Below are 22,487 nucleotides of genomic sequence, written 5' to 3' on the forward strand. Positions count from 1 at the left end.
CCAAATGTATCAAATACCTAATTGTGAAAGCTAAATTTATTTAACTCTTAGGAAAAAAAGTATAAATCTTTTTGACCTTGGATTAGACAACTGTTTTTTAGATATGATACCAAAAGTTCAGGCAACAACAACAACAAAAATAGATGAATTGGACTTCATTAAAATTGAGACTTTTGTGTTTCAAAGGACATCATCAAGACAGTGAAAAGGCAACCCACTGAAGAGAAGAAAATATTTGCAAATTATGTATATCAAAAGGGACAAACATCCAGAATATGTGAAGAATTCCTGCAACTCAACAATAAAAATATAAAAATCCCAATTTAAAAATAGACAAATGGACAAAGTATTTGAATAGATATTTCTACAAAGAAGATATATAAATGGCCAATAAACATGAAAAAGTGTTCAACATCATTAGTCAGTAGGGAAATGCAAATCAAAACCATAATGAGACACCCCTTCAAACCCACTAGAATGATTATAATTGTTTTTTTAAAAAAGGAAAATAACAATTGTTGGTGAAGATATAAAGAAATTGGAACTCATATATTGCTGGTGGAAATGTAAAATAGTACAGCTGCTATGGAAAACACTTTGGTGGTTCCTCAAAAATTTAAATATGAAGTTACCAGATGATTCAGCAATGCCACTCCTAAGTATATATCCAATAGAACTGAAAAACATGTCAATGCAAAAATTTGGACATGAATATTTGTAGCAACATTATTTATATAGCCAAAAAATCTAGAAAGAACTGAAATGTCCATCAATGGATGAACAGATTAAAAAAATGTGCTATGTCCATACAATGGAATTATTCAGTCATAACAAGAAGTACTGATACATGCTGCACCATGAACGGACCTTGAAAACATTGTGCTAAGTGAAAGAAGCCAGGCACAAATGGTTGTACATTCTGAGTCCACTGATGTGAAATCTCCAGAATATTCCAACACTTTGAGACAGAAAGATTAATGTTTGTTAGGGGTTGAGGTAGGGGAGAATGGGGAATTACTGCTCATGAGTACAATGCTTATTTAGGGGGTGACGGAAACTTTCTGGAATTAGACATTGGTGTTGGTTGCAACATTTTGTGAAAATACTAAAAAACACTAAACTATATAGTTTAATGAGTGAATTTCATGGTATGTGAATTATATCTCAAAAATGTAACTTGTCAATTACTCAAAAGCTTTCAGGCTTGGGAGTAAGAGCTTTTTTTGCATACTTTGGTTCATACTATTGTTATTCTGACATAATGCAGGAAATTTTTGTCATGACGCCTCCTAGAACAATTCTTTTGTTAATGACTCAATTCCCATTGGAGAACTATTAAAGAGGAAATGAAAAATGATGTGTTTTATTTAAGAACTAATACTACTCATTATTCATTGTCTTCTTTCTGGATTTTCTCAGTGCTTGAAACATGAAAGACAGAGAATTGACCAGAAGCAAGCATCCTTAGAGTGGGGTCGTCATATTTGAGAAATGTGCTACAGGGATCTAGGTATGGTGTTCTTTCAAGACTCAGCCTCTGCAGTCTTGAGAAAGGGCTGGCATATGTTTTGAGAAGAAAATGTGTAGATAGCTTTTTTTGTTTTGTTTTTGTTACTTTACCAGCAATATTTATTTTTTGGAACCAGAAATATATAGGTTGACATGTAATGCCATCTTAAAGATCATGATGAATGATGAGCTACTGGGAAAAGAAGGCTTTGGTGTCAGCTATTTGGCAGACTAGAGAGCTCCCAGCCAGCAAAGATGGAGTTTGGAGTTCTGCAAAAAGAATAGAGTAATTTTGATCTTGTTAGGATCGGATCAAAAACAATTGTCTTTTTGATCTGTGTTTTCAAAGTATTCATATGTAAAAAATTATCTGTAATAATAAGACATACTAAAAGGGGCATTATTCATTGCATATATAATCTGGAATAGCATCTTTAATGCTTCTATGACATTTTTAATGTTGTTTAATGTTTAACTTTTAATAAAAAAGGAAAATTCATATTTGACCTTAAAATGCATTAGAATATATAACAATTTAAGCAGCAGATTTTTTTCATTGTTTTTTCTTTATATAATTAAGTTATATCAAGTTTGTGTAGGATGAGGCCATTATCTTCTAATGCTGGAAGGCCAAGTGGTAAAAAACTTGTGGTATTATTCTACTAAGAGGATGTTGCATATAGATAATTGACAAATGATTGCATTTGATGTCTATTTAGTGATGACATAACAATAATGAAAATATATAATAATACAAGGATAAATTAATAATGATGATATCCATTTTCTCTTTTTGGTGAAGCTTACTTACATTTGCGTAAAATTTTATAATTGAATTCTGGCTGTATATAGCATCCTTTGTCATCCAACTTTGACCAAATAGGGTCAGGTTGCTGGGGCTGTTATCTCTCATACAATTGTATGTTTGCAACTAAGTATTATTTTCTGCTATGATCATGATATTTGAATGACTAATATGCACTGTGTACTGAGAATATAATAATGAGCAGTTAGATATCATCTATGCATTTAGGTGTTAAACTCTATGGGATAAACAAACAACCAAGAAATTCCAAAAAAAATTTAGATTAGAGTGATCACAGGAGAAATATAGAATCCTAGAATGTGAGGCAGCTATAAGATTTACCCAAGATGAGCCTGGCAAGTAAGGCAGAACCCTGAATAATCAGAGTTTTAAAAACCAGGTCGAGGAGTTTAGACTTTGTTCCAAGGACTAGCAGAAACCATTAAAGAGTTTTAGGTAGGAAATGGTATAATTAGACTTGCAGTTTTAAAAGGAGACACTGTTTGTATGTGTTGTAATAACATAATTTATTATCCAGATCAGGACAGTTTGGAGAATAAAAAGTGGTGTCGTTGCTAATTAGGCTGAGACTACAGGTATTAAAACTCTTGCTTCCCTGGACAACCTAGGACATACAGTCACCCTATTTACAGGGAACTGCAATGGAATTAGACTGGTACATGAAGAAAAGTTAGGAAAGAAGATGATAATTTTAACTATGATGAGACAGTCAATAGAGAAAGAGTTAGACAAATATGATAGTTACTCAGGAAAATGAACATAAAAAGTTGGTCATGGATTGAATGTGAAAAAGGACAGAAGGTTAAGAAATCTACCAGGCATCTGTCTTGTAAAACTGAATGAGTGCTGGAGACATTTACTGAGATGGGGGAATGCTGGATAAGTTTTAGAGAGAAGGTGATAGTTTTAGATGTGTTCACGTTGAGCTGAAGATAACCATTAGGCACCAGTATCAGGATTTACACAAGCTGGTCCTTCACATAAGCAGCTGCCATCTGAGGTGGTAGCTGGCCTGCAGTGACGGTGTGGGCTGTGGAGCACTAGCCATCACCCACGTATCTCTAGTACACTTATGGTTCTAGAAATATCAAGCACTCACTGTATTCCCCACTCATCCTGATTGTGTGGCTCAAAGACTAGAAATGTAGTCTAATTCTGGATTTTCACCCTGATTTATCTGGAGAAATGCCTTAAGAACTCCTCCCAAGCAAGATGTTTGGAGATGTCTCGTGTGAAGGGTGGTTAAAAAAAGTTTTACAAGCTGCCCTTTTGGGATCTGACAGTCCTGATAAATTAAGAGGCAGTATGCTTGATGATCAAAAGTGGTAAGAACTGATGTTGATGGATGGTGCATTTTGCCTTGGATACAATCAACTCTGCCATAAAACCAGTAAAGATTATTACCGTTTCTCAGGGAAGAAGTAATTTAAGATTCAATATAGGAAGTAAAATATAATTTGAATACTACAGGCTAAAAAATAATTGTGTGTGTGTGTTAGGTGGAACTTCACTTTTCATTATATACACAAAAGCCCCTGTAGAAGCGACTCCACTGTCTTGTTTTTATCACTTATTCTAGGTAAATTTGGCTCTCGAATCTTTTAATTTAAGTCCATTTTGTATTTTGAAATCAAAGATGAACAGAACTCAAGTACACATGTGTAGGTTTATTCACTTGGAAGGTGATGTGAAATATATCAAGAATATTATATGTACTTTCTTATACAAGATATCCAGCTTTGTTTTGTTTATTTTTTATCTCTCATTTTTGGGTGACCCAATTTTCTTCAGCCCTGACCTCTGCACTGATGGAGCATTCAAAACTTGAAAGAAACTGCACAAATATTGTGAACATGCATGTGTATGTGTGGATCTTTGAGTTGCCACAACCTTCTATGTAGGGCAAACATTATTATTCCTCATGTTTAAAAAAATGAAAAAAAAGTGATATGATTGTGAATTGTTGAAGTTCTAAAATTAACTAAGCAAAGGACAGTTAGAAGGGCAATTGTCCCTGTCTTTTTTATGAAACACAGCTTTGAGATCAGAGGCGTTTGTTCAGAGTGTTTCCAAAACCCAAGTGTGGATCTCGTTCACATGTGTTTAGCAAATCTGAGTGGCTGAACTTGGGCATTGCAAGAGCTCCCTTGGTCCCCTCCGCATACTCCACTGGGATGTACGTAATACAGCTGTACTCACCTTGAGGTTGAAATAGGTGTAGAGCTGATGAGTTGGAGAAAAAGTCCCCAGCATTCCAGAATTAGATTTATCTCTTATCACTTTGCTTAAAGTATGCAGGTGTTTGAGGGACTTTGAGAATTATAATACTATTGCTTCCTTTCATATTAATAACAGAAAAGCTTTTTATTATAACAATTTATAATATTACCTTGCTCTAAATTACTAGAAATATTTGCCATAATCTCATTCCTTTTTCATGGAAAAAATGTGTAGGATTATTTATTAATACTTCTAAGCTTCTCAAACAAAAAAATTTCCAATTTGTTTAACTCTGATTCATGTTTCATAGATCTGAAAAACTGTAGGGCTGACTCAAAGCTATTTTTAAATGTCCATATCTTCAACAATGACATTTATGAAAAATGAGCATCTGTTGTAAAATCTGCAACATGAAGATAACTTCCAAGGTTCTTTCCAGCTCCATAGAAATTCTATCAATATTTTAATTCATGGGATCTGACAGTCCTAGGGTTTTACTTGATAAAACTATTAAATACCTGAAATATCAAGAAGTAAACTTCTCTTTCTCTCCTTTATTTTTTAATTTTTATTTTTTTGCTGTTATCATTGGATGCTAGAAATAAAGTATTTTTGTTTCCTTAGTCTTGCAAAGTGGAAAGTTTTAAAATAAAGAAGTCAGGCCGGACACAGTAGCTCACACCTGCAATCCCAGCACTTTGGAAGGCCAAGGCGGGCTGATCACTTGAGGTCAGCAGTTCGAGACCAGCCTGGCCAACATGGTGAAACTCCACCTCCACTAAAAATACAAAAATTAATCGGCATGGTAGTGCACACCTGTGATCCCAGCTACTTGGGAGGATTAAGCAGGAGAATCTCTTGAACCCGGGATGCAGAGGTTACAGTAAGCCAAGATCATGCCATTACACTTCAGGCTGAGCAACAGAGCAAGACTCCATCTCTAAATAAATAAATAAATAAATAAATAAATAAATAAATAAAATAAAAAAGTAAATGCTTTGAAAAGAAGAATCCTAAATGATCTAGTCTTGGAAATTATAATTGGTTAATTAAAATTGGAAGGTGCTGTGTTTGGTCACTTGTCCTTGTAGAGACACAGCCAATGAAGCAGATGAAAAAAAAAATTCTCTGGCCTCATACTAATGGTATTTCATTCATAAAAAGAAACTGTGCCCTGAGATTTAATTGAGTGGTTCCAGGGCCATCCCAGCAGAAAATCAGCTGGTTGGGCTTCTATATAAACACGATGACATGTTGAGGGCGGTGTTTACTTTTTCATAATTAAAGCAAATTAGGAATTCCATTATATTTCTGCAGTGATTTCTGACAGCAGCATGCCCTGGGAAATGCTCATGGTACTTCTCGAGTAAGGCTTTCCTCCATGCCACATTCATTTATTCCCTTCAGTTTTAAACTCATGCCATGCTCTAAGTATTGAAGCCGGCTCTGAGACCTTGGTTTTTCAGGATCGTTTAAAAACAAGACTGGAGGACCCAGCGGAATTCAGACCAACTATTTGTGATGATGTTTGATGTTTTCAGCCTTGGTAGTGGTTCTCTCGAGACAGACACTCTGTTTTCTTTCCCTTCTTCAGTTCTGTCAACTTTCATAATATTGAGGCAAAACCTCCAGTTGAGTACCCAGTTTAGCAACGAGTAATCTTTTGCAGGGACCCACACTATTAACAGAAACAATTAAGAAGCCAATGAAAATACATCAACTGCACAGCAAAAGCAGGCACCTGTCATGCATGGTGAAAGGCTGTTATTGAGCTTTAATTTGTCACAGAGCTGTAAAACCTATAAGGGCTTTGTTTTTCATTAATGATACTCTTTTTTTTTTTTTTTTTTTTGAGACAGAGTTTCGCTCTGTTGCCCCGGCTGGAGTGCAGTGACGCGATCTTGGCTCACTGCCAGCTCCGCCTCCTGGGTTCAGGCCATTCGCCTGCCTCAGCCTCCCAAGCAGCTGGGACTACAGGCGCCCACCACCGTGCCTGGCTAATTTTTTGTATTTTTAGTAGAGACAGGGTTTCACTGTGCTAGCCAGGATGGTCTCGATCTCCTGACCTCGTGATCCACCCGCCTCAGCCTCCCAAAGTGCTGGGATTATAGGCGTGAGCCACCACACCTGGCCAATGACACTCCTATTCTATATTTTAAAACAAGCATTCAGAGGCCAGAGGTGTGTGAGTTTTGATTTCTTTTTAATAATGCCCATTGTACATTTATGTAATAGCTGTTAAGAAGTTCTCAAAATTCAATGCCATTGCACACTAAAATTCTGTTTAATGAGCTCCACATTTAAGAAAAAAATGTATAGGAAGCTCATTAAAATGTTGTTCATTTCCAAATTCACAGTCACATTTTATTGTCTTGACCTTTTCTTTAACTTATAATTTCAAGGCTAGATTTTAAATGCCAGAAAACTTCCTTCAAGGAATCTTATACTCAGGGGATCTCCAACTCGTTGCCAATAAGAAGAGTTCACATAAAGACACAGGAGTTCAGATAAAGTTACACGAGGTTTAGAAAAGTATTTAAATTTTTCCATGTTCCTCTAAACTGAAACTGGACTCTCGGTCTTGATGAGCTAATATCTAAAGACAATGTCAAGTTTACAAAAGAGGATGTCTTTTGTAAATGAGACTTCTAGAGGCAGAAAATGAAGAATTTGACACATTCTGAAGCCTTCTAAACTAAAAGGAAAGAACAGGTCTGTGACTGTAGCAAGAACTGGGTTGTTCTGGAAACCTTGATATTTTAAGAAAGTGGAAGTCAGGTGTTTATCTGATATGTGTTATTATCAATATCTCCAAGAAAATTCAAAGTGCAAATCATATATTAAAATCAAAACTTGAATGTCAACTCTAGGTATAGGTATAAGGGATTTTCAAAGGCCTTCTCTCTTTTTCTTCTAACTGCTTGATTGTAGCTCAGCTCATGCATTGGAAAAACGGAACAGGAAGTGAATTCATCTCCTGAATTGTAACAGGAGATGAAATTTTGCTCAATTAGATTTGTAATTGTTGTAGCCTTTAGCAGTTCTTGTGAAGATAATGGCGGGGAAAAAGACTGAATGGAATTTTTCAGACTTTATTTTCTTCATTGTGCTCAAGTGTGTCTTATGTGTCCAAAGATAATCAAGAATTGGCTGTAAATAAAATTCAGTCTCAGGGAAAGATATCCCTCTCCTCTCCCAAGTCCCAGACCACCTGTTCATGCAGTCATGGAATTTCTCCTTTGCTAAAATGAGCTTTATATAGTCAAACATCTCATAAAACGGGAGAGGGGCCTGTGAAATAACAAGAGAGAGTATTTAAAGGGTCTGACTTACAGAAATGCGCCCAGATGAGTTTGGCCAATTGGGGTCAGTTAAGCCTCCCCTGACACCAGCCATTAGTAATATTTTCCATGCACTAAGTAAAACAATGGAAATTCATCACATCTGGTTGAGCCTCCGATACCTATGCAGCTTGTAATGGTTTTTGCAATCTTGATATGAAACAGCACCGTGGCACTCAACGATAGATTGTTAGTGAACAAAGAAGGCGCACTTGTTCCAAAACAATGAAGAGTTGCTTATTACCATTTCCCTTAGATGCCTCCCTCTGGTTCATGTTGCTAGAGCATTTCATCTTGATCCAAAGAGAATTTGGGGTTATTTTCCTCCTCTACTTCTTCCACTATCTTTAGAGCAATCAGCAGTAAACCTCTAGAGAAAGAAAAAAATCATTCTGTATTTCTTCTGGGGCACCACACTTTCTTATTGAAAAGTTTTGGTTGGCTGGATAAGTTTCTTTGAAGGTAAAGAAAAAGAGCTTCGAAAGATTGATGAATTCAAGAAAAATATTTGCCACCTTAAAGATCTTGTTCTTACCTTACCTTTTCTTTAAGTACTTGAGATTTAGAAAAAGGACATCCAGCATACCTGAATTGTCCTTAAGCCATGTACTTGGTGTTAATACTTAAGAATGATGTTTTAAAATCCCAATGTATCCACCATTGTTCTCTTTGAGTAGAATCAATAAATAAGTTTCTTATAGGTTACAGAAACAATAGCTCAAAGAGGCAGAGTCTATGTCTATCTTGTTCACCATTTCCAACACTCATCAAGCCACGAGGAGACACTCAATGCATGTTTGTTAAATGCCTGACTGTTACCTAAGTTTTCTTCCTCTGAAAACAACTATATTTGTAGGTTGTAGTGTTAAGGCACTCAATATCACATTGCCAATGTGAAGGATATAGGACTAGGAGTCAAAAGTCTTATTGCTAGTTCTAAATTTGTAGTAATTACAGTAATAATAATAAACATTTATTAAGAGCTTAAAATTATCATGCATTATCATGCATTAACTCATTTTTTACCCATAATGTTATAAAGCAGGTATCTATACTAGCAACTAAATGTTTGGAAAGCAGAAATTGAGGCATGGAGAAGTTAATCATTTTGCTCTAAATCACAGAGCTAGTAAGTGGTGAAGTCAAGCTTTTAACCCAGAGCTTTTGTTCTAAATATCATGTTTTGCAGGTAAAATAGTTGTGTTTTGCTAAACTAATCACTTTGCACTTTAGTGGCTACCTTTATGAGATTAGCATAATCTTACCTACCTTAGAAGAACAGTACAGATGGGGGCTTCAAACTGAATATTTATGGGTACATTTCCCAATATAAATATGTATGAGATAGTTTACTGTTTCCAGGATGCTTACATTACCATCAGATGTCACAGGACTTGGGGGCCAAGATAGAAAGGATTGAGATCTCCCTTTTACCATAGTTCAAATTCACATTGTTCTGGGGACAAATGATATTCTTCAATAAAACTGAGGAATCTTTGTGGCATAAATTCTTGGAGCAAAGTAACATACATAAAATGTTTCTGTTTGTAAAAAAAAAAAGAAACCTCTCATATGTTAAGTTTTTATTTTTAGTTTCCATCTAGACCAGTAATTTTCCATTTCCTTCTTAGGAAGATTTTCTTAATGCACTCACACATACACACACCCCTGTACACACTCACATGTACACACATGTACATTCACACGCACAGATTCTCATGCGTACTCACCCAGAGGCATATATACACACATGTCCCTGTGACAGGGTTACAATGTGCCTGATTGCTTGTTGGTGGCAGATGGTGATAGAACATGGTATTTCTGAAGACATGCCCAAGGTTTCCAGGTGGTCAGAGAAAATTCCATAGTTTTATCTTCTGAGGTCTTTGAGTTAAGGAGGGGAATTTTTATTTTGTTTCCTTTTAGCAACAGATAAAGAGAATAATACAATTTCAGGGACTGACATAAATTAATCCTTAAGTCTGATGTATTTGGGAATGATTAAAATGATGGTATTTAAGGACACTACTGATGTTTTTGTCACACTTGTATTGGTGAACTTTTACTCAATTTCATTATGAATTATCGAGATGTTGTGATACCAGTTTGAAAATATGTGTGTGTGTATGCATGCATGCGTGTCCTAATCCTCTTTGACTTCTTCAAATGGTGGACAAGTAGTCCCTCATTGAGACTGTCACATAACCGACAGAAAATATTAAATTAGCTCTATAGCAAACATTAAGCATACAAGCAGGGCAAACTGATCCCAGAAAATCCTTTGTGACATGGATTGTAAAATTGCACTTACCTCGGCCAGGTGGGGTGGCTCACACCTGTAATCCCAGCACTTTGGGAGGCCAAAGCAGGTGGATCACTTGGGGCCAGGAGTTTGAGACCAACCTGGCCAATGTGCTGAAACACTCTCTACTAAAAATACAAAAAATAAAAAAATAAAAATAACCAGGCATGGTGGCATGCACCTGTATTCCCAGCTATTTGGGAGGCTGAGGCAGGAGAATCGCTTGGGCCCGGGAGGCAGAGGTTGCAATGAATGCAGATTGTGCCACAGCAGTCCATGCTGGGCAACAGAGTGAGATTCTATCTCCAAAAACAACAACAACAACAAAAACGCACTCACCTTATGTATAGTTACGATGCCTTATTTTTTTCTCCCTGAAACTAGCAAGCAAAAATAGGATGTCCTTCTCCATTTGGGCAACAGCCTTTCAAAGGTCCATGGCCTTCATCTTGTGTCCCGATTTCTCTTCTTTCTCAGTGCCTACCCACTTTTCCTGGGATAGGTGATTTTCTTCTTCTCCAGGACTGGCTGTCATATAGCATGGGAAGATTTACTAACTGGCGTCTAAGGAAAAGACAGCAATGTGTATTAAAATAAGTCAGTATAAATGAGTTTATGTACATAAATGAGTTGAACATAATCTTCACTGTTGAATGATGACATAATTCCCTTTCCTTGATTGACAAAACTTCAGGACTGTAGACTTTTTTTGCTAGCTCAATTTGATCAATCAATATTTAAGGACACACAGTGCCAAAATCAGCATCTGTGAGTGTGTGTGTGTACACATGTGTAGCAGTTGTGTGGTGTGAGTAGGGTGGACATTAATAATTCATATTGTAAGTGGGTGCCCTTTCATTCTGGTTGCCTTTCAAGGCTTTTTTTTGTTTGTTTTTCAAAGACTTATTTTAATACACATTGCCATCCTAGCCTTTGACGCCAGTTAGTAAATCCTCCCAGGACTTACCTTCAACATCAGTTTTCTTAGCTTCTATCAATAATATCCTCACATAAAGGCTTGTTAAAGATTCAAATTGTGGCCGGGCACGGTGGCTCACACCTGTAATCCCAGCACTTTGGGAAGCCGAGGCGGGCGGATCACAAGGTCAGGAGTTTGACACCAGCCTGGCCAATATGGTGAAACCCCGTCTCTACTAAAATTACAAAAATTAGCCGGGTGTGGTGACGCATGCCTGTAGTCCCAGCAACTCGGGAGGCTGAGGCAGGAGAATCTCTTGACTCCGGGAGGTGTAGGTTGTAGTGATCCAAGATCTCACCACCGCATTCCAGCCTGGGTGACAGAGTGAGACTCCATCTCAAAAAAAAAAGACTCAAATGATGGTGTTTGGAGGACCAGGAGTAGCACAGAGAGGCTGTGAGTGCCAGGGCTGGGAATCAGGAGCTCATGCCCTACTCTGCATATCCCTATGAGTATTTGCAAGTCCCACAGCCATTCCAGTCCTCAATAAAATCAGGATACGGGAAAACAAGTCTTGATGATTATTTCTAGTTTTAACAATCTGTGAATCTAAGCTTTAAAGCAGTATATTCAGAATGTGAGATATTTCATTCTCCTTAAACTTGACTGTTATCTATAGATAAGGCAGGTTGAAATCCACGAGAAGTAGGTGTGCCCAAACACCAGTAAATACAGAGTCTGATGAGATAGGCTAATTAAGCATGTAGACAGAAAAAAGTCACCTTGAGTGTGGTCAGATTTTTAAAAATATACATAATTTAGCCACTTCATGGTCTTGTTTAGTCACTGATTTAGTTACTGTGTTTTTTGTACTACCTAGTACAAGAAAGAAGTTTCTGGGTAGGCTCAAGACATTTGGAAAAATAAGCTAAATAAATACATATTTAAATTAAAACTAAAATTAAAATAAGTTAATAAGAAAAAATTTGGAAAAATAAATTAGATTCCCCCCTCCAAATATTTATTAAGCATCAATTAAGTGAGTTTCTAAAATGTGAGAAATTAGATGTTTAATCAATAAGTAAATAACGTAAATACAACGTCCCTTTAATCTTGGAACTAACAATTTCTTTGTGAAAGGACTCTGTGAACACTTGAATGATAGTGCATTATAATAATACATGAGCACCTGAAGATGTAGTGATGCAAGAGGGAAATGACAGTTGCCTACAACAGTGGAAGGAAGGGGCAAAGAAAGATTCTAAGCAAGTGCCATACAAACTAAACACACCTTCTTCAGAGAAGGGAGATACCATTGTGGCCTGGAGTGGGCAGAATTTGGTCTAGATCTGGATGATTCGAGGATAATTTGTTTTTATGTGGGAAGAAAAGAGAGATGGAATAGGAAGGGTGAATGGCATGAACAATGGTATAGAAAAGGATTTGCGGGATTGAACAGTCCAAGGACAAGAGCAATGGATGATAATGTTGGAAAGGTATGTTGAATGGGACACCCAGGGAGATGTGAATAGTGAGCTTATCCTATGGACTCTGCAGCACTCTCCAAGTTTTGGGGTGCAGAAGAGTGACACTGTGATTCAGAAAATCAAGAGACTGGAGACTAATGAGTGCAGCATAGTCCAGATGTGGTAATAATTAAGTAAGCTGCTGTCATACCCATGGACATGGAAAGGAAAAGAGTTACGTGAGCATATTTTGAAATCAGATACACATATAGTATATCCTTTCAAGCCATCAAAACATATCACAATTTTGCCTTAAGTTTCCAAATACATCTTTCTTTGATCTCTTCTCCCTTCTAAAAAGATCTGATTGCACAAAAGTGAGGTAAATATAGAAAAAAGTAAGTGCAGCTATCACAAGCTGAAATTAAGAGCCAGAGAATTTCAGTTCTCTGAAACTGAGTCCTCATGAGGAACCTAGGTCAGTTCAAATGCAGATTAAGACAAATGGGTGGGAACCTCTGTGTCCAAGAACAGGACTCAAAAGCTAGTCAATAAGGTGGTGAACAGCTATCTTTGGTTTATTTTTAACTCTTCTGCCCTGCCTTTTTTGTACATACGCGTTGTCTTTCTTAAAGTGGAATTACTTTGCTTTTGCCTTAGAAAGCTCTAGAAAATCAGCGAGTTTCTGCTAAGTTGGTAGACTAGAGGGCCATATCTCACATATCTCACACTGTGTTCCGGTTTAAGCTATCCTCAAAAGATCAGGATTTCACATTATGAGAGGATCCTGAACTAATTGTTCTCTGAATTAGCTCTAACCAAACTGATTTGAATCCCAAAGTAAAGAGAGTCTGTAAATCTCAATCCCAATTTCAAAGTGATCAGGAAAGATGAGTCCAGCCTCAGTGGTGCATGGATACCCTCAGAAGCAGGGTGACAAAAGTGTGGATTTTGAGCATCCAAAATGTTTGGCCCTTAGTCATGGCTAATAAAATATTCTCTAAGTACCGATTTTTAAAAATTTAACTTTTGTAAAGAGCGTTTTATGAGTGATGCTGTATTAGTATCTACTGCTGCATAACTGATTGTTCCAATATTTAGATGCTTAAAACAACAAATGTTTATTCTCTGTTTCTCTGTATCAGATATTTGGGCATGGCCTTACTGGGTACCTCTGGCTCAGGATTTCTCTTGAGGTTGCAAACAAGGTGTTAGAAGAGGTTGTATTCATCTCAAAGCTTAACTAGTGGATGATCCACTTCCCAACTTGCTCATATGGCCCAGGTCCTTACTAGCTATTGGCTGGAGACACATGGGACCCTCCAGGGGCCACTCACAATGTAGACAGTTGCTTGCTTTATCGAGAGTAGGGGTTCGAGAGAGTGACACCTACACTGAAGTTACAGTGTTTTTATTACCTGACCCCAGAAGAAACATACCATTGCTTTTGCCGCATTCAGTGCAGTAAAAGTGAGTCACTATTAATAGGTCCAGCCTACATTTGAGTGAAGGAGATTTCATGTGGGCTTGAATATCAGGAAGGTAGGATCACTGGGAGTCATTTCAGAGACTGCCTACCACAGATGTGATAGTGTTGTTGTGGCGGAAATCCTCTGCGCTCCTGCTACCCCAGTCGTGGCCCACGGACTAGCAGCATAAGACCACCTGAAAGCTTGATAGAAATGTAGCATCTCAGGTCCAATCCCACCCAGGCCAGCTGAATCAGAATCTGCATTTAACAAGGTCCAGAGATTCTTCATGTGCATACCAACGTTTGAGAAGCCTTAGGCTATAGGAGCTTCACATAATGAATCTTAGAGGAAACTACTTTTAAACTGATACCCAAGCACTGGAGTCTCTATCTTGGAGCAGATGGTGATAAGCTGATGAGATTCTGCTTTCTATGCTTTTCGAAAACACAGGCTTGGGCAGGTAATCCATGGTCTTAAAATGCACACACAGTCACAGTTTAATGGCTTAATGATGAAGCCTGAACTTCTGTTGGCCGTCAGACATAACAATGACCACATGGACGTCTCCGATTCCTGCATGGCACTTATAGGGAAAACCAGATCTTTGAACTTATGAAAAACCCCTAACCCATCATCCAAGCACCTTTCATTCCTAGAGATTATCAGAGTTTTCATTACAGGTTAAATTCTTTGTAACTTTTTCATGTGGAAACTATCCCGTTACCTCCTGTTAGTTCTCCTGCTGAGTGCAAATGGAGTGTATACTCTACTTCCTACAGCTGTTTTGGATTTTGTTACATTTTCCAGGTTTGGAAAAAAAAATGTGCTGACAGAATGTGGCTTCATCTACAACTCTCAACTGATTTAAGAGTATAAACAGAAACAGAAATACATTTCCTGATTGTATGTACCAATGAAATAATAATATTATCCAAAGATCCACTAGCCATTTTATTTTTAGAAACTGGGCATTAACTAAAGAGAAACAGAAAAATATGCTGGGGAAAGGCCATTATGAGATAAAGACAGCAAATATGGCCAGACAAAACAAAACAAAAGACACATTTTTGGTTTGCACTATTTTCGATGGAAGATAGTTGCTTTTTTTTTTTTTTTTTTTTTTTGAGATGGAGTTTCGCTCTTTGTTGCCCAGGTTGGAGTGCAGTGGTGCAATCTCTACTCACTGCAACCTCTGCTTCCCGGGTTCAAGTGATTCTCCTGTCTCAGCCTCCCGAGTAGCTGGGATTACAGGCACCTGCCACCACGCCCGGCTAATTTTTTGTATTTTTAGTAGAGACGAGGTTTCACCACGTTGGCCAGGCTGGTCTTGAACTCCTGACCTCAGGTGATCTGCCTGCCTTGGCCTCCCAAAGTGCTGGGATTACAGGCGTAAGCCACCACGCCTGGCCAATAGTTGCTTTTTAAATGGAAAAACAAAAAACAAAACAAACAAACAAAAAACCTTTCCATTCGTATCTGGGCAGAAAGTCAGAGTCAAATAGATATAATTGGAAAAGTTTACTAAATGATGGACTTATGTTACATTTCCCCCCAACTGATCTTTTTTGTTTTATTTTACATAACAGAGCAAAATCCTCTTAAATAAATATATGTGAAAGCAAAATGCTCCAGTCACATTTTATCGTAACAAGATGAAACAAATAAAAACTTAAATCTGAGGCACTAAGAGGTAAACAACTTTTGCTTGGGCTACACAATGACACTTAGCCCGTCTGTTAATAGTATGGAGAGCACATCTTCCCTTTTTGTTTTCAGGGATGAGGTTGTAAGTAATAAAATTATGAGTAATTTTTGGGCTCTCCCAACTGGTAAAAATCCTCAAGGTGTGTTTTATCAACTCAAGTAGATGGAGTGCTTCATGGTCCAGAGTAAAGGGGCTGGAAGATGAAATATGTTGGGATGTTAGAGGAAAGGGGCTGCTGGGGAGCTCATAAAGTTAGAATCACGTTGGGACCTATTTATTGAGAAAAGGCAGGTGAGACAGGGCTAAGGGATTGCTGGGGAGATTGATCCTGGTAATGGCAGCTGGGCAGTCCCAAGTCCAGGTTCCAAAGGACAAAAAAGCCAAATTAAGATCCAGCAAGTCACACCAGAAAGTCCACTCTGGATGACAGAGCACATGTGGTGCACATGTGTGCACCTAGACAGAGCAGTCTAGGTGTGTTGTAGGTGGTGTTGTGGGAACTCTGACTTTAAGGATTTTATCCTATTTAGGGGGATTGACAAATCCAGGTCACATAATAGGATGCCAGCTATGAAATCCAGGGGTTGGAATAGGGCCTTCACTCCCAAGGATAAATGTGGATGTTGGTTTGCTTAGCACTGACCCAAGGCAAAAGCTCAGTACTATGCCCTAAAATAGAAAAAAAATATAAGCGATGCTGTGAGTTGGAGAGAGGAAAGAACTTCCAAAGAAACTCAACTCATCCCTTTGACCTCCTGGATAGAAGTTTGATGGATAAAGGAGACTTAGGTAGGGAGTGGGGAGTTGGAACACAATGTAGGAGTCTAGATTTAGTCTCTGGGCCACGAGATTTGGGGGGTGAGAACACTGAATTGTTTTTAATCTCCTCCTTCACCACCCTGGAGAAGTTGGTAAAGCAATTGTAGGGGCTGTGACGCCATGTGAGTCCATCTGGATCCATCCAGACCAGGAGACGCAGCATGAAAAAAATAAAGATGGTGCTGATATCATCTTGTTTCACTCTGGTCACTTTCCTTCCTCTAGAAAGTTGCTGCTGGGTCAGATTAGCTGGAGACATGCTTACAGGTTTCTGTTGTTTTACTTTATGTGTTTTCTTATGAGCAAGAGCAAAAGTGCTGATCTTGTAGCTCTATAATCAAGAAGACGCCCTTATTAGTTCCCATTCTGGTAAATAGGAGCAGTATCTAATTTCCTTTGGAAGCAAGGCAGTAGAGGAGAAAGGGTATACCACCATGAAAAGCAATCCTGCCTGGAACCAATGTGTTTGAGTATTGAACTTTGGGTCACACAGAGTTTTTCCCAGCAATGATATTCGAATACATAATTACTCTGCTCTTCATGTGGTATTGGTAGTGCAAAAAACAAGTGTGTACTTTGTATTTATTTTCCAGATTTCCCATTTATTGTTCCCCAAGCAGAATGACGGTGCAAGTTTTATTCCACCACATTGAAAGATAGCTGCTCTTGGCTTCAGGAAGCTTTTTCCTTTCCTTTTATTTCTTTTCAACCCTCCCTTTCTTTGTTTGGTGACTGGGTGCCCCTCCATGTGTCATCTTCTTTCAATAGCACAGCTGCCATCAGGAATCATAGCTAAAATATTTAACAACCAATGCATCTCAGGTATCAAACAACTGGAATGGACATCGACCGTAATTCTGGAGCAGAAAACAAGGGTCCCTCTGCTCTGCCCAAAGGTTAACAGTTTAATTGTGGGATTGTGGTGAGTTCAAGAGGCTGCAGAAGATATGGTACGGGGATTCAGGGTAGCAGCTAGTTTACCAAGTGGTATAGAAATATTTACATACTGAGAAATATTTACTATACTGAGATGCTCATATCAGTGCATACTGGCTAAATATCAAGGCTGATATTTGTTTCTAGAATGTGGCTACGGGACCAGTATACTTGAAGCTACAGAGAGACCCTGATGACTAACTGATACAATCTCCTTATCTCTCACATTTGTTAATTCTATAAATATTTATTGAGCATCCACTATATGTCAGACACTTATCAAGGTACTGGTAAGATACCGGTGAATACGACAAAAAAAAAAAAAAATTCCTGCTTATCTTCTAGTAGGGGAGATAGACAACAAATAAAAAGGGGAAAATAGAATGTATGATGTGATTTCAGGTTGTGATAAGTGCTGAGGAAAAACAAAGCACAGTAGGCCAGTGGAGAGAAGAAGGCTTGAGAAAGGGTATTGGATTAGGCGTCAGGGAAGACTTTTCTGAGGAATTGACACTTGAGCAAAGACCTGAATGAATAGAGGGAACAGGCCATCAGCTATCTGGGGAAGGAGTCCCAGGCAGATGCAACATTATGTGCAAAAGTCCTCAAGGTGGGAAGGACTGTGGCATGTTATGTGAGCAGAAAGGAAGTACAGCAGGAGCTCAGAGATGGAGGGGAGAGTGTTAGGAGAGGATAGAAAGTAGGTAGTGGCCCAGTGCACCTAGGCTGGGATTTTAATAGGAAGGAGCTGGGATTTTAATCTGAACTTGATAGAGCGCCACTGGATACGTATGATCTGAATTATATTTGAAGAACAGCACTTCAGCTGATGTGCTGAGAAGGTATTTGCAGAGGCATCAGTAGAAATATGGAGTCCAGTTACTTTGTTTTTATTTTTGAGATCAGGCAACAGGTAATTAGGCCTAAAGTTATCGGGGCTCAGAAAGTTTACATGGCTGGTTCCAAGTCACACTGTTGAAGTTTGGTCCCAGTTTTCCAGATGTCATAATGCAATCAGTGCTGGCTGTGTGGAAGTTTAGGGAACATGGCCTCTCGCCAAGAACCTGTTACTTGCCCAAACCTCACCTCTTCTCTCCCCATCCTGTTGTAATCTTTGAACTAGGAAAATTCTAACATTGGATAGTTGACAACAAAATTGAAAGAGTGTGTAAATACTCTTGAGTTAACAAGGTAAGGGATAAGCCTAATTTTCTTACTATTGGGCTCAAAGGCAATACCTTTGTCTGTTTTTAAGAAAACTGAGAACCAGGGCAGGCGCGGTGGCTCACACCTATAATCCCAGCACTTTGGGAGGCCGAGGTGGACGGATCACTTGAGGTTAGGAGTTCGAGACCAGCCTGGCCAACGTGGCAAAACCCTGTCTGTACTAAAAATACAAAAATTAGCCAGGCATGGTGGCACATGCCTGTAGTCCTAGCTACTTGGAAGGCTGAGGTGGGAGAATCCCTTGAACTGGGGAGGTAGAAGCTGCAGTGAGCTGAGATTGTACCACTGCACTCCAGCCTGGGCAACAGAGCAAGGCTCTGTCTCGAAAACAAACAAACAAAAAACAAAACTGGGAATCACTGATGAGTAAATTTTAAAGCAAAATGCAGATAGAGCCATGGGGAAAAAGAAAATAATAAGGATGAGGCAAGAAACAGGAACTGGAGATAAGGCAGTTCTTCTAAAACGCACCCAGATCAGATGGGAAAATGCCAGCTCCTGCTTTCATGCAGGTTGCAATTAGGTTCCAATAGCTGTTTCTCCCTGAGGTCCATCTTCCCACAGTCCAGGGTCCTGCAGTTATCACAATGTTTTGAATTGTGAAATCTCTCTCTCTGTCTCACTACTGTGCCTTTCACCTCTGAATGACTAATACCGTATGCAATGGGTAACATTTTAGGGACACTTTGCAATCATAGCACACAATGGCTACCCGCAGACCACATCTCTTTTTCAGGTTTGTTGGGCCTACAAAGAGTTTTTGGAAATTCGAATAAGCTGCTGTATTAGTTTTCTACTGTTGTGTAGCCAATAACCACATACTCAGCAGCTTAAAACAATGTACATTTATTATCTCATCATTTCCACGGCTCAGGAGTCCAGGCACGGCTTAGCCGAGTCTACTCAGGGTCTTACCAGGCTGCAATCCAAGAGGCTGGCCAGGCTGCATTTTCATCTGGAGGCGCCAGGGGAAAGAAGCCACTTCTTTTTTTCTTTTTTCTTTTTTTCTTTTTTTTATTTTTTGAGACAGAGTCTCACTCTGTCGCCCAGGCTGGAGTGTAGTGGTGTGATCTTGGCTTACTGCAACCTCCGCCTCCTGGGTTCACGAAATTCTCCCGAGGGAGAGAGAGGGAGAGAGGCTGCCTCAGCCTCCCAAGAGGCTGGGACTACAGATGCGTGCCACCACGCCCAGCTAATTTTTTTGTATTTTTAGTAGAGACAGGGTTTCACCATGTTGGCCTGGATGGTCTCTATCTCTTGACCTTGTGATCCTCCCACTTCGGCCTCCCAAAGTGCTGGGTTTACAGACATGAGCCACCGCACCCGGCCGGAAGAAGCCACTTCTAACCTCAATCAGGTTGTGGATGAAATTCACTTTGTGCAGCTATCAGTTGTATGATTGGAGATTCCAACATTCTGCCAGCTGGAAGCTGCTCAAGGGCCCTAGGAGGCACAGTTGCTTGTCCTGTGGGCTTTTCTGCCATGGCTGCTTACTTCATCTCACTTCGGGGAGGGACAAGTTTCTCCTCTAAGGGCACTCACCTGATTAAGTCAGGCTCATCCACCATCATTCTTTGCTTTTTGATTAACTCTGAATCAACTGACTTGGAATCTTAATTACATCCAGAAAAAGACTTTTCCTCTTGGTCATATTCTCTTGGCCAGAAGCAAGTCACAAGTTCAGCCTACAGCCAAGGAAGGGGGTCACACAACATATCAGGAATCATGGGAGCTTCTGTTGAGTCTGCCCACCACAGTTGACTACATATACAAATTAGCAAAGTGCACAGAATTTAGTTTTTCAGTTTCTTTTTTCTTTTTCTTTTCTTTTTTTTTTTTTTTTTGAGACAAAGTCTAGCTCTGTCGTCCAGGCTGGAGTGCAGTGGCACAATCTTGGCTCACTGCAACCTCTGCCTCATGGGTTTAAACGATTCTCCTGCCTCAGCCTCCTGAGTAGCCGAGACTACAGGTGCCCACCACCACGCCTGGCTAATTTTTTGTATTTTCAGTAGAGACAGGGTTTCATCATGTTGGGCGAGCTGGTCTCAAACTCCTGACCTCGTGATCCACCTGCCTCAGCCTCCCAAAGTAATGGGATTACAGGCGTGAGCCACCACATCCGGCCTTTCAGTTTCATTTGGAAAAAAAAAAAAAGAATCAGAGTAGACACTGGGGTCATATTCTCACCTGGCATCAGCCTGCGGTAGTGGGCTATTGACAGCCCCTTTTGGTTAGACATGCTCCCTGAGTTTTTATTATTCCCCTCTCTGATTTTGTCTGATTGTTTATTCATTTGCATCAACTGCTTCACTCTGCCATTTATGGTTACAAGTCCCATAGTAAACATTTGCTAGAATTATGTAATGACAATTATTTTGCTTGTGTTTTTGTTGCTTTTGCGTATGTTTAACAGAAGTCTCCTTCAGAGCCTAAAGGAATGTTGGAGATTATTTAATTCACCTATTTTACAGAGAAAACTGAAGCTCCCAAAATTAACTTTGCCAGGTTCATACAAGTTATTAAAACCCCCAACTCAAGATTCTTCCAATTCAAGCCCTGCAGCATTTCTTTGAGAATGAAAGCAAAGAAGAATTGGCCAACTCATGTCCCAGGAGACAATCTGGAAATATTTTTCTGTAAAGCCATACCTCCCTTCTCAAGGAAAACTTAGCATTTTTCGAGTATTAGAAATCACCATGAACATTGTGCATCATTAGGCCCATGGAGAGCTTTTGCTTCTTCTGCAGAGGCTTTAGTGCAGTTGAAGATTTACCAGCACGTGCCAATGAGCTGTCACCGTGTCTTTATTCAAAAGATCTCTGTCTACCAACGGCATACTGAGAAATGTACACCTTTTGGTGTGTGCTCAGTAATTGAACCTGCACTTCTCATGGGGTTCTAGAGCCAGGAAACACATGTTCAAATTCCAGCTCTGTCATTTGCAATGTGACTGGCCTTGGGCAAGTTATTAAATTCTCTGTGCATCAGTTTTCTCATTTGCAGAATGGGTATTAGAATAAAATTTTAAAATAATATTACATGAGTTAATAAATGTAAAGCACTTAGAATGGTGCCTGACTCAATAACATATATCTATTAATATTAATTATTATTATTATTACTTTCACTCGTGTTCCTGCATAGATGCTTGTGGTTGAGATGTGTTACCTAGATCTTGAATTTGCATTCTCACTGGGTGCAATATCATTCCCAATAGGAAAAAAAGTTGTTTATTGGGAAACAAAAAAATCTTATTCTTCTAATGTATGAAACATAAACATAAAATATATAAACAGAAATACTGTATAGTTATATTACAATTTCATGGGAGGATTGATTAGTTAAAAAATGCCTAAGACGGCTTGTTGGAAGAGTGAAAATGGGGGAAAAAAGGGTTGAGAAACACTGTTTTAGAAGAACAAGAGCAGACAGGCCAGGCATGGTGGCTCACACCTGTAATCCCAGCACTTTGGGAGGCTGAGGCTGTCAGATCGCTTGAGGCCAGGAGTTCAAGACCAGCCTGGCCAACATGGTGAAACCCCATCTCTACTAAAATTACAAAAATTAGCTGGGTGTGGTGGCATATGCCTGTGATCCCAGCTGCTTGGGAGGCTGTGGCACAAGAATGGCTTGAATCCAGGAGGCCGAGGTTGCAGTGAGCCGAAATCACACTACCACACTCCAGCCTGAATGACACAGCGAGACTCTGTCTTAAAAAAAAAAAAAAAAAGGAAGGACAAGAGAA

General features: G+C 39.0%; 1 long non-coding RNA gene across 1 annotated transcript in view; it reads left to right on the plus strand.

The window, feature by feature from the left end:
• LOC129017385 (uncharacterized) overlaps positions 1–22,487 on the plus strand; it is a 307,273-nt gene that overhangs the window by 281,728 nt on the left and 3,058 nt on the right. The window contains exon 5 of the long non-coding RNA XR_008495063.2: positions 1,420–1,510. This is a non-coding gene — a long non-coding RNA (uncharacterized LOC129017385). The remainder of the gene's footprint in view (positions 1–1,419; positions 1,511–22,487) is intronic.

This window comes from Pongo pygmaeus, chromosome 19, assembly GCF_028885625.2.
Source record: "Pongo pygmaeus isolate AG05252 chromosome 19, NHGRI_mPonPyg2-v2.0_pri, whole genome shotgun sequence".
In the NCBI taxonomy this organism is placed as follows: Eukaryota; Metazoa; Chordata; class Mammalia; order Primates; family Hominidae; genus Pongo; species Pongo pygmaeus.